Consider the following 16,725-nt stretch of genomic DNA (forward strand, 5'->3'; position numbering starts at 1 on the left):
CCTTTTTCAACAAAATTGATCTTTTGAGTTTTTCTTGTTCATCAAACGGTTGCCGAGAAAAAAATAAATATACTTATTAAGAGCCCGCCTTAAGCCGTTTTCTAACAATTTTTAATTTTTTAGATTAATTAGGAAACACCCTGTATATGCATATCACAGGCAACCAAATAAACTAGTAACCTCTAAAAATTATTTTTCCTACCACTAGCGACATACCGTATTTTTAGTGAGTACTAAATTATTTTATCAAAATTTCACCATATAAGTTTTCAGGCAATGGATATAAACATAGATAAAAGAAAATAATCTTCTATTAAGATATAAATGAGGATTGATTGACGTGATCAATTACTTCCGGTCACTTCTTGTTTCACCGGAAATGACTACAATTTGTGATTTTTATGATACCTTCAGTATTTGTTACTTTATTTGATAAAAAATTATACAATTCTGAATAGAATGACATCACATGTGAATTTTACGTTTTCTCTTAAAAAAAATAATTTTAAATTTCAATCTAGAGTTTTACGATAAACATAACGACAATTTGACTCTAAATAACAAGTATATGGTCCCAAATTATTCGTAAAAAAATGTATTTTCCAAATATGCCAATGAGCCACACTCGTTCAATTTGAAAAAAACTGAGTTAGATTAAAAATACGATTTGCTTATTTTTTAACCGACCAGAAAAAGACACGAAAAATATTAGACGATCAAATATCTTTTTGCAAGGGTCCTTGATTAAAATTAGTGGTTTAACACCATTGGCGTAACTACAGGGGTGCCCGGGGGCGCCGGCCCCCCACCGCCCAGGTACTGCTGGGCACCCCCCAGAGATATCCTGAAGTATGACTCTTGGCTACGTATTAATTTTTATTTGCTTGTGATGCAGTAAAAATGACGTTTTCTAGTTTTGTTTAGTTAATATTATTTTGTTGTGTTCAAAAAATATGTTAATTTTTATTTTTTAGAAAATTTGTATGTATTTAAAGTAATCTACGGGAACAGGGTTTGATAAACAAGTCTATGAAATTTATTGAGAGAGAAATGCATGTAAACGTTTTATTGAAAAAAAATGTGTTTTTTAAAATTATTTTTCATTTTTAAAAAAACAAAAGCCCTAGGCCACCCCGGGTTCAACCCCAGGTCCCCCCCCCCCAGGCCCGCTCCAGGATAAATTGCTGGTTACGCTAATGTTTAACACGGCCATGGCACATGGCACTCTAGATTGAAATTTAAAATACAATTTTGTTTGACTGAAAATGTCGAAAGTTGCCACATGATAAGTCATTCTATTTAGAATCTAATTTTCTGCACTCGTAAAATAAATTACCTAAACCGTATTCAAATTCAAAATGCACCCGTATAAACAAATGCACAGTGCGTGATCAGCACGTGTCTGGCGAGAGCCAGTGGCGAAATCTACCCTGATTGGCCGGCCAGCCATAGAGCCGTTGAGGTAGGCGGTTGAGATTTTTTACAGGGTCGGCTTGCATAGCGCGTTAAGGAATACTCTTTGATAAAATAAAAATTTGATAAAATAATTTTTTTTTCAAAAAAATATGTCGTTAGACTTTAAAATGGATAATACAGCAGGCTACGAAAGTAAGTTAGAACTAAGTGCTTTTTTAGTAAACAAAAATGTATTAAATTATGTAAAACGTTTACATCATTACATTTTCTTGCAAATAGTATTATAGAAACAGATACCTATTTATACCGATATTCAGATATTGCTGTCAATAATGGCAATAAAAAAAATCAGTAGTACCAAATAAAAAGATAATTATTTTAAAGGACAAATTAAGCCCTTTTAAAAAACACCAAATTTGTTAAAATCGGTTGTGCCAAAGAATAATGTAATATTTTAATATCCTCGCCCCCTTCCCATCACTTTATTTCACAAATTTTATGTAGTTTGATAACAATTAAAGGTAATTATTGGGAAAACTGGAAATCGTCCGATTTTCACCAAAATTAGTATACACCCTATTTTGAAGTCGTAGATTACGAATCTGAACTTTTTGATTGGCGGTCTCTTACCGTTTTTCAGAAAAACGGAAAATAGTCTCAACATAGAATTTTTCTTAATTTATCATATTTTTAAGGTTTTCTAGTACATATTTTGTTAGGTATTCCATAAACAATGAGGTTTTTGCTATTTTCTGTTACTTTTTTAACCAATTCTATGCATCATAGATATATTATATTCTCCGCATAGAAGTTGAAAACTCTTTCGCGTAACTTTGTGGATATAGGTATATTTAACTATTGTCAGATCTCATAATAGGTAATTTATTTAAAATCCCTAATCACCCAAAAAAATACAAGATATGGTAACGTTGTAAAATTTCAAATTTCTAGATTAGGTCTAGAATATATTTATCTCTCTCATTACATAGGAGAGAGAAAGAAGAATATATGAAATATCAAACTTCCATCTGGTCTCAATTTTCTTTGTTATTTTGTTAAGAAAAGTGTTTTTCAATAAAATTTTGGATATTTTTCTATCCTCAATCAAGTGTGGCTTTTAGATAAACTATGATATAATGAAAATATAATGAAATTATTACTTTATAGAGCTAAATAAAGAAGAATTCAATGTTGAAATTATTTTCCGTTTTTCTGAAAAACGGTAAGAGGTCGCTGGTTGGTTCAGATTCGACAACAAACAATCTACGACCTCAAAATAGAGTGTATACCAATTTTGGTGAAAATCGGACGATTTCCAGTTTTCCCAATAATTACCCAATTAAATAATATAAATTTTCATCATAAAACATATGCAATAGTAAAAAAATCATAAAAATATACATAATAATTTTATGATTTGAAATATCCGACATTAGTGCGGTCCTGGTTATATTACTACGGCGTTCCTGTTCACGTGCTTGCCTCATGTCACTGTTTACGTTAGGTGCACCTTGGGGTTGAATTTACTATAGAGTATCATTTAAAAATCAAAAGTTGTAGTTATTCTGGTGAAACACGAAGTGACTGAATAAATGAATACCTCATCAGTCCCGATTTATGACATACACTAACATACCAAATCCAAATCTCGTTATTTCTTCTGAAAAAATAAAGAAGTTATAGGAGTGGGCCACTATTGAAAAACACTCGGTATAATAGTACTTTTATACAGGGTGACCTAGTGTTCTGAAGAAGCACCTGAGATTTTCAATCGATTTTTCTTTGTAAAATTATTTCATTCAATAGGTATGGAAATATCTTCAATGTACTTCATTAAATTTATGTATTCTTTTAAAGTGGCACTTGTTTTTAAGTGGAACCAAGGCCATATATATGTTCATTTTCTGGAGGTGAGTATTAGATTAAGGGTGGCTGCAATGATGTCATGTAATCCTGCTGTTAAAACATAACAGCTGGTTTTTATACAGGGTGTCCCAGAAATAAGTGCAAATATTTTAACTGGTAGTATAGTTCAACCCCAGAAACACGCCTATGAGGTTTTTTTTGCGAAAAAAAAATGTTGAAAATTTAAAATTTTTCTTGACATTTTCCGGGAAATTTGAAAAAACTTTTTAGTGCCACTTGTTTATTCACCTAAGATTTCCCTACGGTACGGTGTATCTAAACCTGCAGTGTTGCAACCTCCTATGTTATCCACATTCTACATAGTTCGACGGAACATAGTTCTATATTTATAAATTCATAGACAAATTTCTACTCAAAAAATTAGGAATGTTAAATTTAATCTTTTATCAGTGCTCATTATTAATAACTATAGAAAAAAAAACACATTAATTATTTTTAGTACTTACCCTTTCAATGAGAAATTAACAAAAACCACCGAAAATTAACTGAAACATTACGTTTATGACGTTTACGAAAATCTTTGTTATGCTGCAAAATAACTTTATTTTGGAATAAATTTAATAAAATGATTCATATTATTCACAATCAGGTCACAAAAAGAAATTCCTAAAATGTTTATCGTAATTTAGAATTTAATTCAAGAAATTTAGAAAACAGGCCAACGAATAATCGATTCATTTTTGTTTTGTTTGTTTTCTTTCATGTTTCTCTGTTTTATTTGAACCACTGTTTTACAAAACACCTTGAAAAGCGCACATTACTTTGAATACCTTACTGAATGAATAAATGTTGAGAATTATTGTCTCTTATCGCCACTTTACGAACTACTTTCAATCTAAGAAAATACATGTTTCACTCAACAATTATTGACAAGTATTTTGTTTTTTCGCTATTTTTTCGATGTATTTCGACAATTCCATAGACAGCCTAACCGTCAGCCAAGAACTGCCGCGTGTGAACTGGTCCCTGGTCCTTTGAGTCGCCGGTCGCCGCGCCGTCGTGGCGGGCTTGCGTCAGACGACGATGTTAAGCAACGTTGCCGTAGTTACAACAATTTCAAATTCAAGACATTCGAAGCAATCAAATTCGTATTAAATTTTAAAAATAAAACAGAGAAACATGAAAGGAAATAAACAAAACAAAAATGAATTAATTATTCGTCGGGCTGTTTTCGATGTATTGAATTCTGAATTACGATAAACATTTTAGAAATGTCTTTTTTGTGACCTTATCAATAACCAATTCATTCGTGTTTTGTTTGTTTCCTTTCATGTTTTTCTGTTTTATTTTTAAAATTTAATAAGAATTTGATTGCTTCGAGTGTCTTGAATTTGAAATTGTTGAAACTACGGCAACTTCACATGACGCAAGCTCGACACGGCGGCGCGACAAAGGAGCAGTTACCAGTAGAAGTGTCTAGTTCTAGCAGTCAACTATTAAGCTTGACCAATCAGGTTGGTTAGCGTGGTTATTTGGAGTGTGTTAATTCATTCGTGTTTGTCAAAAACTCTAACGTGATTGGTCGGGCTTAACAGTTGCTTGCTAGGGCTAGACACAAGTGTTACCAGTGATGCGCGGCTCTCTTGGTCGACGCGACGTTTGGGCTGTCGATGGAATTGTTGAAATACATAGAAAAAATAGCGAAAAAACAAAATACGTATTTAAAATTGTTGAGTGAAACATGTATTTTCTTAGATTGAAAGTAGTTCGGAAAGTGGCAGTAAGAGACAATAATTCTCAACATTTATTCATTCAGAAAGGTATTCAAAGTAATGTGTGCTTTTCAAGGTGTTTTGTAAATCAGTGGTTCAAATTGTGATGAGGCCTATATGAAAATAATGTGTTAAAAATGGGGACTGTTATTTTAGTAGTTATTATAATAGCATGTACAAGTAAAGCAGCACAGTGAAGTGTATTTTAGTTAAGTGTATATCGAAAAAGAGAACTGTCACAGTTACATCGACCTGTCATAAGTATCTTTTTTAATGTTGGGTAAGTTTTTTAATTTAACTTTTTTAACACATTATTAAACATTTAACTTTTAATTTATTTTATGTAATAATATCACAATCTTAAAAATGTAATGCATCTCTGCAAACTCCTCAGGTGTTGTGATTTTATGACTTACTTTTAACATATACTTTCTTTTAAAGAATGCATCCATTTTTCTCAAAGAGACCTGGTGCAAATTAAAAAAGTAGAAAAAAGACTCAAAGTCTCGGTCTCAACGTTTATACAATGTTAAACTGTTACACGTGTTTCGCTCATATACGAGCATCATCAGACCTAAGAAAGAACCTAAATAAATAACAAATAATAAAAAGGTCATCATAACTTACAAATACAAACAAAATTAATCCAAATACACGTTCACATTTTACAATTAAAACAACACTGAGACGAGGCTGAAATGACCGGCAAATATTTGTCAATAAAAAACAAACAGGAACAAAAAATCAAACAAAATCAAAAATAAAATAAAAAATAAAAAAATTTAAGAAATAAAAAAATTAAAAAAAATAAAAAAATTAAAAAAATAAAAAAATTAAAAAAATAAAAAAATTATTTTATAACTCGGTTATTTTCAATTTATTTTAAAAATGGTAAAGAGAAAATATGTTTATTTTGACCAGATCTACCACCCCTTAAAATATCTGCACTCATTTCTGGGACACCCTGTATATAAAAACCAATAAAATTGTTAAGTTTTAACAGCAGGATTACGGGACGTCGTTGTAGCCACTCTAAGGGTACAAACATAGTAGGGCATCTCGATGCGATGCTCGCCGCGATGCATCCTACACGCACGTTTTAAGTACTGTTTTAAAATGGCGAGGAAGTGCGCGTAGGATGCATCGCGGCGAGCATCGCATCGAGATGCCTCACTATGTTTGTCACTATGTTTTTAAAAAAAATTACAGACAATTGAATTGTAGAAATTTTAAATAGACCAATAATGAATTACATAAATATTCTTTTTATGGCTTCCTTATAATAAAAATATGAACACAAAATAATTTAGCGTTAGTTAAGAAAAAAACTAAACTGCCAATGTTAATTTCAAAAATATTATAATTCAATAACGCACTGATAATGCACATAATCTAGAAAATTAAAAAAATATGTTAAATAATAAGTTAAACTGTATACAATAAATATGTAACAAAAATAATTCTATTATTATTTTATATATTTATAATTTATTTCTTCTAAACTTTAGCGAGGTACTTCCATAGCTGCCAGAGTGGGGGGTGGGGTGGTACTGTCTGCAGCGTCCACCTGCAACAAAAATTCAGAATTAGTCGAAGTCTTTGAGTTAATTTCAGAATGATTTTTTCACGATTAGTCAAAATATTTCCATATAAAAAGAAATAAAATGTTTGCTATTTTATAATTTAAAAAACTCACAGATTTCGCACTCGCTGCAACCATCAGAGCCATTGGAAATGATAACACCACATATAAATAAATATTTAAATGTTCATAATCTATTTTATAACACTTAGCCTTGATTTTTCATGTAGATACCTTGAAATCAGGCCTGGATTAAGGGGGGGGCTATGGGGGCTATAGCCCCAGGCCCCGTCATTGAGGGGGGCCCCCAAATTAGGAGAATTTAAAATCGAGATTCATAGAGTTAAATCGAGATTAGTTACATGAAAATGTACATATATTACGAAAAATACCGATTTGTAACAAAAACCGATTTTTCGTCACATATTGTTATAAATCTTCAATTTATTATAAAAGTAACTAAAACTGTATTTTAAAAACAATAAAAAAATAAAATCCAGCCTGGAACACCTGCAACAGTGCAACAGAAATATATTTAGTCTTATTAAATATATTGCAACAGCCAACTTGTTATTCTCATAAAGTCAAAAACGGACTCTTTTTCTTTTATTTTTTGGGCGGCAAAACACTTTCCCAAAAAAATATCAAGATTGCTATATAGACAATGACTTGTTCTTCTTTTTAAATTTTTCTGGATGGATGGATTACCGAAAGCCGAAAGCGCTAGGGGAATTACTCAGATTAGATTCCTCTTTTTTATTCTATTTGATTAGTTATTTTTGCATAGCGCATCTATGAAGTATGTGATTGCCAATAATAGATTTAAGAAAAGAAGAACAATAATACGTTTTTGAATTGTGTAGTGTATACCAGTATTTTAAAAAATGTCATGTAGAAAATATCTTAGTGGATCTGCTAAACGTAAGGTAGGAATCAGTTTTAGTCTTATTACGCATTTACTGGATATGATCATTTATATAATAACTTTGGTATTAACAATTTAATTTACAATAACTTTCTTAAGTTTCTTCTTTTAAAAATAAGCGCATTAACATATAATAGGTACATACTTTCTCTGGGCCGCTTACAAAAGATAAAAAGACAAACGAATTGAAAAACTAAAAAGTCTCTCGTCATAAAGGCCATAAAATACTATTCCTTTTTTAAAAATAAACTTTATGAAAAATGAAAAAGAATTCCCGTATGCTCATAAAATATAAAAAATTCGAGAACTACTCCAATTTTGAAAATTGCTAAACAATACTCGTATTAATGAGAGATATTGATGTTTTAAGAGTTTTAAGCCTTATTTTAAGCAACATTTTTCAATAATATACAGTGTGTTCCGAAACTATTATGCCAAAATGTAAGGATTGGTAGATCTCGCCAAAATATTTTGAAATGGGTTACTAATGTCGGAAGAGCGTCGTTTTCAAAATAGAAGGTGTTAAACTTTTAAGAAAAAATCTATACAGGGTGGTCCACCGAAAACCACCCCGGGTTTCTTGCTTGTAAATAAATAATTCGAAAAATGCTCGGACACGTCGATTTTGTTTTTCAGGGAGACTTATTTTTTTGGTATTTGCACCCTCTTTGCTTGCACCCCTTTGCCGGAGTAGCTATCACCCTTAAAATTTTAAATGGAATAGAGGGTCGAGTGATACCTTGTTTTAAAGGTCTTTTGAGTCTTTTTATATCTGTAGAGTTTGAAGTCTCTATTGCAATTCGCGTTGAATGGTACGCCACTACTTTTTAAATAAAATTAGTATTATTTTTAAATCCCCATTCAATTTACAACATATTTTATTTCTTGACTTTTTGTGTCCGACGCACCGTTTTCGCGTAAAAAAATAAAAACCATTTTCATGCATGACCAAATCGCTAAAATGTTATCATAAATTTTAATGGCAAAATTTGTAAAACGGCAAATTTAAGTTTAAAAAGATTTTTTATTTTCCAAAAACTTCTTTCTATGAACATAGTACGAACTAAAATGCCCAAAAACCTAAATTGTCGTTTTTCAAGTTTTACCATTAAAATTTACATTACCATTTTAGCGATTTGGCCATGTATGAAAATGCCGAAAATGGTTTTTATTTTTTTAAGCGAAAACGGTGCAATAATATTCAATTCAATAATATTTTGTTTAAGTACCGTAGGGTGGTATACAGTGGTGTAATAGATATTAAAAAAGATCGATTTTTTTTCTTAAAAGTTTAACACCCTGTATTTTGAAAACGACGCATTTCCGACCATCAGTTTTGGCGAGATCTACCTACCTTTAGATTTTGATACAATAGTTTCGGAACACCCTGTATTTTTAAATCTACGAAAACTTAGGGATATTTTAAATTAATTTCAGATTCAAGAAGAAAAACTAAAGAAAACTTTAAAATTGACTAAAGTAACAGACTTTTTTAGTATTTGCGAAACCCCTTTAACGTCAAATTCTGAGTTGAATAAAAATCAAGATCATGAACAACTGCCTTCCTGTTCAACTTCAAGCAATATTAGTTTAAGTGAAAATAACAGCAATGAGGAAAAAATAATCCGACCTGGGGGCCCCAAGGGCCTATAGCCCCGGGCCCCCTAGGACCTTAATCCGGCACTGCTTGAAATTAAGTAAATATATTATATCTTTTAATCCTTAAATCCTTTCTGAAATATATCAATACCTAAATAAAAATATCGTTTCATTACAAACAACATAAATAATTGTCAAAACCCAAATCAAAAATTACGAAAATAGTAGTTTTGTAACCTTTGCAAGTATCAATATCAATCTATTCAATTTTATAATCGCCCCCCGTAGCATAGTCGTCAAGTAATATCGTCGGGACTACAAAATTAAACCTCGTACAGTACGTCTGCTGGATCTGTGTCTATGAAAAGAATGCGGACAAAAAACATTTTAATAAACAACAATATATTTTATATGTCGACTTGACGAGTACGTCACCGCAAATCGCTCCGCCCACTCATTTTATTGGCTACTTGCAAATTTGTCAAATTTTTATTGATGGGACGCGTCGTTTAATTTTTTATGAAAAACATGGAGAGAATATCGTTTCCCCTCTCACGGATACCCCGTAGCTACAGAACGGACAGATGTACTTGAATATCGCCGAGATTTTCGTCCTGTCAGGCCATATAAATAAACGTACATGTGGCCAGTTCACCTAAATTAGGCATCACTCGCCAACGTTTTGATGCTTTAATTTGGTCGAGTTATTTTTAAATTTTTTTAAATTGATTATAAATTTTTCTGCAAAAAAATTATGATAAAACAGTTTCTATTGAACTTTTGGCACAAAAACATTTCAAATTTATGATTTCAGTCTAATAAATATTTAGTCAACATGTTTAATTTATATCAATGATGAAAGATATTGATAATTTCGATTCCAAATATCTCGAGAACCATTACTCATAGTGATTTTTACTAAGAGATCTTTTTTACGTAGAAAACGTTGTAAATGTATATTTTTTACTCAGTAGTTTTATACAGGTACGGACGAAAAGTTAATACTCTTCAAGCGAATTAAAAAATATCTCTTTATATAAGACATAGATTTAGGTATAAAAGTTTACTACACAGTTACCATTAAATATATCTATATATATATAACTATTTTTTATTTAAAGGGTTCTTGGCTTTTGGTCAATATTAAATTTTTTCTGGGTTTAGGAAGTAAAATAAAAACACCAAATCACCACAATACACTTTTACTTTTACACTGGACGCGCGTTTCGCTAACCATGTTAGCATCATCAGCAGATGATTATAAACTAAATTACAATCTACAAGTTGAGCGTTTATATACTCGCTCAGTGGACACCGAGTGGGCGTGGCAAAATCTAGCCAACCGAGTCAGAGCCAACTGAGCGTAACAGTTAGATTTCCGCCACTAGAGTATTAGGAACAAAGAACTTGAAGGAATTGGACCGTTGACTCTGTTCATACTATCTTTACATTTATTAATTCTGATGCTTTCATATGCATCTAATTGCCTGTAAGTTGAGACTTGTTTAATTAATTTTAAATTATTAAGATCTATACAATGTTCATTATCAACAATATGTTCGGCAACGCAAGATTTATCCGGTCTACCATATCTTATCTGAGCTAAATGTTCTTTAAATCTAGTTAATATTGATCTTCTAGTTTGCCCAAAATATTTCTGATTACAATCTTTACAAGAAATTTCATAAATACCCGACCTTTCCAGTGGAGGTGTTTTATCTTTTGGATTACCTAATAATTGTTGTAATTTATTATTAGCTCTATACACAAGTTTATAATTGACATTCTTAAAAATTCCTTTTAGACCACGGGATAACTCTCTATCAAACGGTATCGAAAAATATTTAGACGTATCTTTCTCCACTTGAAAAGTCGAATTTTCAGAAATCATTAACCTATACCTACGTTTTCTAATTAATTTATCAACTAGTGAAGGAGAATATCCATTACACTCAGCTACATTCCTAATGTAATCTCTTTCTATTTCATATCTTTCGTTGGAAAGTGGTTCGTTGGAAAATATTATTATTATTATTATTAAATATGTTGGGCAAACTAGAAGATCAATATTAACTAGATTTAAAGAACATTTAGCTCAGATAAGATATGGTAGACCGGATAAATCTTGCGTTGCCGAACATATTGTTGATAAAGAACATTGTATAGATCTTAATAATTTAAAATTAATTAAACAAGTCTCAAATTTCAGGCAATTAGATGCATATGAAAGCATCAGAATTAATAAATGTAAAGATAGTATGAACAGAGACAACGGTCCAATTCCTTCAAGTTCTTTGTTCCTACTACTCTAGTGGCGGAAATCTAACTGTTACGCTCAGTGGGCTCTGACTCGGTTGGCTAGATTTTACCACGCCCACTCGGTGCCCACTGAGCGAGTATATAAACGCTCAACTTGTAGATTGTAATTTAGTTTATAATCATCTGCTGATGATGCTAACATGGTTAGCGAAACACGCGTCCAGTGTAAAAGTAAAAGTGTTTTGGTGTATTGTGGTGATTTAGTGTTTTTATTTTGCTGTGTAACACCAAAGGTTCCAACCATAGACTTAAAATAAAATATAGACTACACTATTTACATCTCAACGCGGACAAACAACCTTTTTTGTACACATGTTTACTTTTTGGGTACAGTCGACCGAGACTTCCTCATCCAGCCTATGTTGTCACGTCTTTAATATTATCAATATCTTTTTTCTTGTTATACACATATATTGAGATATTAATACTACAGTTTAATAAAGTAGGTTTTAATATTCCAGAGATGTATTAAATAGTCCTTATACTACTAAATTATAAGTCGGATACTGTTTAAAAAGGATAAGTTCTTTACAATATGACAACACCGATTAGAGGCGAGGGAGCCTATTCATTCATTTATTACCTTGTAGTACGTGTCGCACGTGTGCGGTAAAGCTTTGTTGCCGCTATCTCCCCGGCTGTATTAACGCATTTTCTTAGCTTGTAGTGCTTAAGTGTTTATTTTATTGACTTTTTCTGTTCAAGAACTATAAAATATGGTTCGCCAGTGCCAAATTTGCAAGAAATTTGACTTAAATAATCCATTTAAGTCTTGAAACGACTTTTGACCGGTAGGCAACTCTCAATTTACCCATTGGGAGTCAGTGGCGTTGTTGTAGAAAGGCGCTTATTTAGATAATATTTTAGTAAAATGTAAAATCTGAATTTTTTCTCTTACATTACATTATTTACTTACTTACATTGTAACAAAATCATAATTATAACCCTGTTAATAATTAATAATGTTTTTATTAAAAATATATTCCGGTTTATTCTAAAATTATCTTCAGAATCTAAAATAACATACAAGAATTTTAAAATGATATTACATTATGAAACAATATTTTTTAATATACCGGGTCGTCTCAAAAGTGGCTAACCCTATAACTTTTTTATTTTTTCAGATAAAAAACAGATTTGTATGTTAGTAGGTATATGACATAAATTAGGATTTATTGACGTATGCAATTGTTTTGGTCTCTTCCTGTTTCACCGAAATGATTACATCTTTTGATTTTTAAAGGCACCCTCGGTATATTGCTACTTTATTCGATAAAAATGACACTCTGAATAGAATGACATATCATATGTCAACTTTTGACATTGTCGCTTAAAAACATATCCTATTTTAAATTTCAATCCAGTTTTTTTCAATCCACTAAGTTTTAATCAAGGAGCCTTGGAAAAATAGTTTTGATCGTCTCATAGGTTTCGTGTCTTGTCTAGGCCGGTTAAAAGATGTACAAATCGTATTTTTAATCATACATATGTCAATTTTTTCAAATGGAACAAGGGTGACTCATTAGCATATTTGGAAAAAGCATTTTTTTATAAATATATTGATACCACACAGTTGGTATTTCGAGTCAAATTGTCGTTGTGAACCGCGTGTTACAATTACAATTAAACCATATGCGAAAATGTCAAAAGTTGACATATGATATGTCATTCTATTCAGAGTGTCATTTTCTATTGAATAAAGTAGAAATATACCGAAGGTGCCGTTTAAAAATTAAAAGTTATAGTCATTTCCGGTGAAACAGGAAGTGACCAAAAACAATTGAATGCGTCAATCAATCCTAATTTATTTCATATACTAACATACTAAATCTTGTTTTTTTATTTGAAAATATAAAAAAATTATGGGGATGAGCCACTTTTGAGACGCACCCGGTATAATCAAGACAGTACCGAATTAAATAAATGTAGTTTTTATTTTATCCACTTCCTATCACCTTCCTTGCTTTAATGGAATAGATTTATGTTTTCTCTAATTTACATAATAAGACATCACTTAACCAGAAAAAAAAAATACAACAATCATATTTTTTTTTCTCTCCCTGTCGCCGATTCTATTATATCTGTGGAATAGATTCTGTTTTGATTAATATTAGGGGTTGTAAATGTTTGACTAAAATTAATAATTTATTATTAATTTCAAAAATTACCTAATTTCGATTATAAAATTTCTTCTATAACGTGTATTTTATTATTTTTATCCTTTTTGCTACTAAATTGTTTTTTCTAAACTTTTATTTGAAAAACCTGTCCTAAATCTTAATAAAATATAAAAAAGTTTAAATACGATATATTTTTAATTTAATTATAGCTTCATTAAAATAAAAAAATTACCCGGCTATGATACGGAGAGTTCAGGTGTACTTGAGAAACGAAAGACAGTGTTGTGTTTCTCGGCAGAGTCGTCAGGGAACGACCGTTACGACAGAGACAACCTACCTATCGCTCGTGTCGCACTCGTTATAACCTAAAACAATAACACAACAATAACAAGACAGTGTCTGACCGCATGTTCCAGCTATTTATGAATGATATGCTCAGTCTATATTTTATTTTAAGTCTATGGTTCCAACCCTCAACTGTAATTTAGGAAGTGTTTATTACATAATTAACCTGTCGGTTCAGTTTTAACTGTGTAAAAATTTTATTACCCTTTAAATAAAAAAGCATATTAGATTGGTTAAAGAAAAGTATAGTATAATAGCTCCCGTATATAACGTTTGACACCTTGGGAGTAGCAAGGTACAGCTTGCCATACTAGAGCCGTTCGGTATACAAGGAAGGCAATGTGGCTAGCACTCCGCTTCAACCGCCTATTATTACCTCAGGATTGTGAATCCCAAGTACTCATTTAAGGCTGAGTCGACCTAGGTAACCAAACTATTTTTATTTTAATAAAAATAGTCGGCTGATGAAATGCCGGGTGTGGGATTCGAACCCACTACCTTGAGATTGGTAGACGAGAGCCTGTACCTCTACGTCACCGGGCACCTTCAAAGAATAGTTAATTAAAATAATATATAACTATTTTTTGTAAATACCTTTAGTTATGAACCTACGTATCTGAAAGCTCTGTAATCGCACAGTTTAAATATTCTTTAATCTGTGATAAGAGTATTAATTACATCGACACCGCGTTGACCGCCAAACGACCCGTTCGTGAGCCTATTATTTACGTAGGAAGTAGAGCGGAGGGAGATTCGTTCCAAGTTCGCGACGCTACCGCTTCGATTTTGAGACGACCCGTGTGCGCACGGTCTAATAGTAGGAGTAGGTCCACGAACGCGCAAGGGGTCGTTTGGCGCTCGTCAGGTAGTCGAAGTAATTGCGTTTCAAGTTAAAATCGAACTTTGCGAGCTGCGAAGAACGGAAAATTTCGAGGGTGACGAACGAAGAGTGCGATATGGAGGTAAGTTTTTTAGGATATTTTATCTTGTATATACAAGGCGCATAAAAAGCTTGGCAGATGAAAGTTATACATTTTAAACAGAATACTTTGGTATATTTGATATCAATGTTTTTTTTGGGTTCTTTTCTTTGACCTCTCAATATATATTTTTTATCTAATTTTTTACAAAGAGAAAAACGTTTTTTTTTCTGTAAATTACATTGACATTTCGACCTGGTAGGGTCTTTATCAAAGTTTATTACTAAAAAATATAGTGACATTATGAACGTCCATTGAGTTATATAAAAAAATATTCTGTTACCTTGAAAGTAAATTTCATCGCATTGTTTCAGTTTTTAGCTTAATTTTTATTGTTTTCATTTTATAATTTTATCCATTTTTATTCTAAAATCAATTTTTATAAGGTGGCGTGAGAGAAAAATACTAAAAAGCCTACCTTGGTGAAGAAAATAATCCAATATTGATAATCCAACACACAAAACATCTCGATATAGTCGTTACAATTTTTGTAAAGAGACACAGACCACACACATTGAAATGGAGTTGCAACACTGAATAATATATTTTACTCAGGTTGTTTAAATCCCTCCTATCATTAACAGTTTGTTGTTTTTTTTGGATGGCAATAGATTCAAGAATTTCTCTTTTTCTAGTGTTATATTCGGTGCCAATTATTTTTGTATTTTCGAAGTCAAAACTGTGATTTTTTTGGATTTCATGCAAAGTTAGGGCTGTTTTATTTTTCTTGTCGTATTTATGGCTTTTTACACGGTTTTCAAGATACTGACTGGTTTGCCCTATATAAACTCCACTGCAATTTTTGCAGGATATTACGTAAATTAGATTGTTTTTTTGGTGTTTTTGTCTTGAGCCTTGAAAAATTACCAAAAATATTAGATTGGTTAGCATTTGGGTTGCTTTGGTTAGCTTTTCTTTGTAAAGGGTGTTAAGCTGTGGTTTTTATATTTTAATAATTAACTGTGATTTTGCAAAAATATTATTAGATTGGTTAGGATTTGCGTTGCTTTGGTTAGCTTTTCTTTGTAAAGGGTGTTAAGCTGTGGTTTTTATATTTTAATAATTAAATTAACTGTGATTTTGTAAAAATATTATTAGATTTATTATTAGATTGGTTAGCATTTTAGACACTTTTAAATTGTTTTTTTGGTTCAAAAGTGATAAAAAGATAATTTTTTATGTATTTATGCTTACAAAAATGGAAAATGAAAATCAAGCATTTCCGCAGGAAATTTTGTATTTTCCTCAGTTTGTAAACGCTTCTAAAAGGCAAAAATATATTTATTTTTTATATAACTGATTTCAGCTATTCTAAAGTCTATTAAATTTCCTCAGAAAATGGATACAGTTTATTTCCGCAGGAAAATTTTTATTTTCCTCAATTCGTAAATGCTTCTAAACGGCAAAAATATATTTATTTTTTATATAACTGATTTCAGCTATTCTAAAGTCTAATAAATTTCGTTAGAAAATGAAACAGCTTATTTTCGCGGGAAAATTTTTGTGTTTATATTTTCAGAAAAATATTAAAAATAAAACGCAAAATGTATTTTTTTTATAGCAGATTTCAGTTATTCTCATGTGCGAAATTTGGAAATTACGCATTTCCGCAGGAAAATTTGTGTTTCCGTGGTTCACACTAGCTTTTTAAAGACAATTTTTTTTTCTAATAACTGATTTCAGCTAAACGAAAGTTGACCCGTTCATTGGACACAATTTACCTCTATATGAAAGTGCTTCGTGTGTCCGCTAGAGGGCATCAAACTTTAAAAAAAATAAACACATTTTTTCAGATATTTTA

Source organism: Sitophilus oryzae, unplaced genomic scaffold (assembly GCF_002938485.1).
Source record: "Sitophilus oryzae breed Bouriz unplaced genomic scaffold, Soryzae_2.0 scaffold_1536_pilon_pilon, whole genome shotgun sequence".
NCBI classification, from domain to species: domain Eukaryota; kingdom Metazoa; phylum Arthropoda; class Insecta; order Coleoptera; family Curculionidae; genus Sitophilus; species Sitophilus oryzae.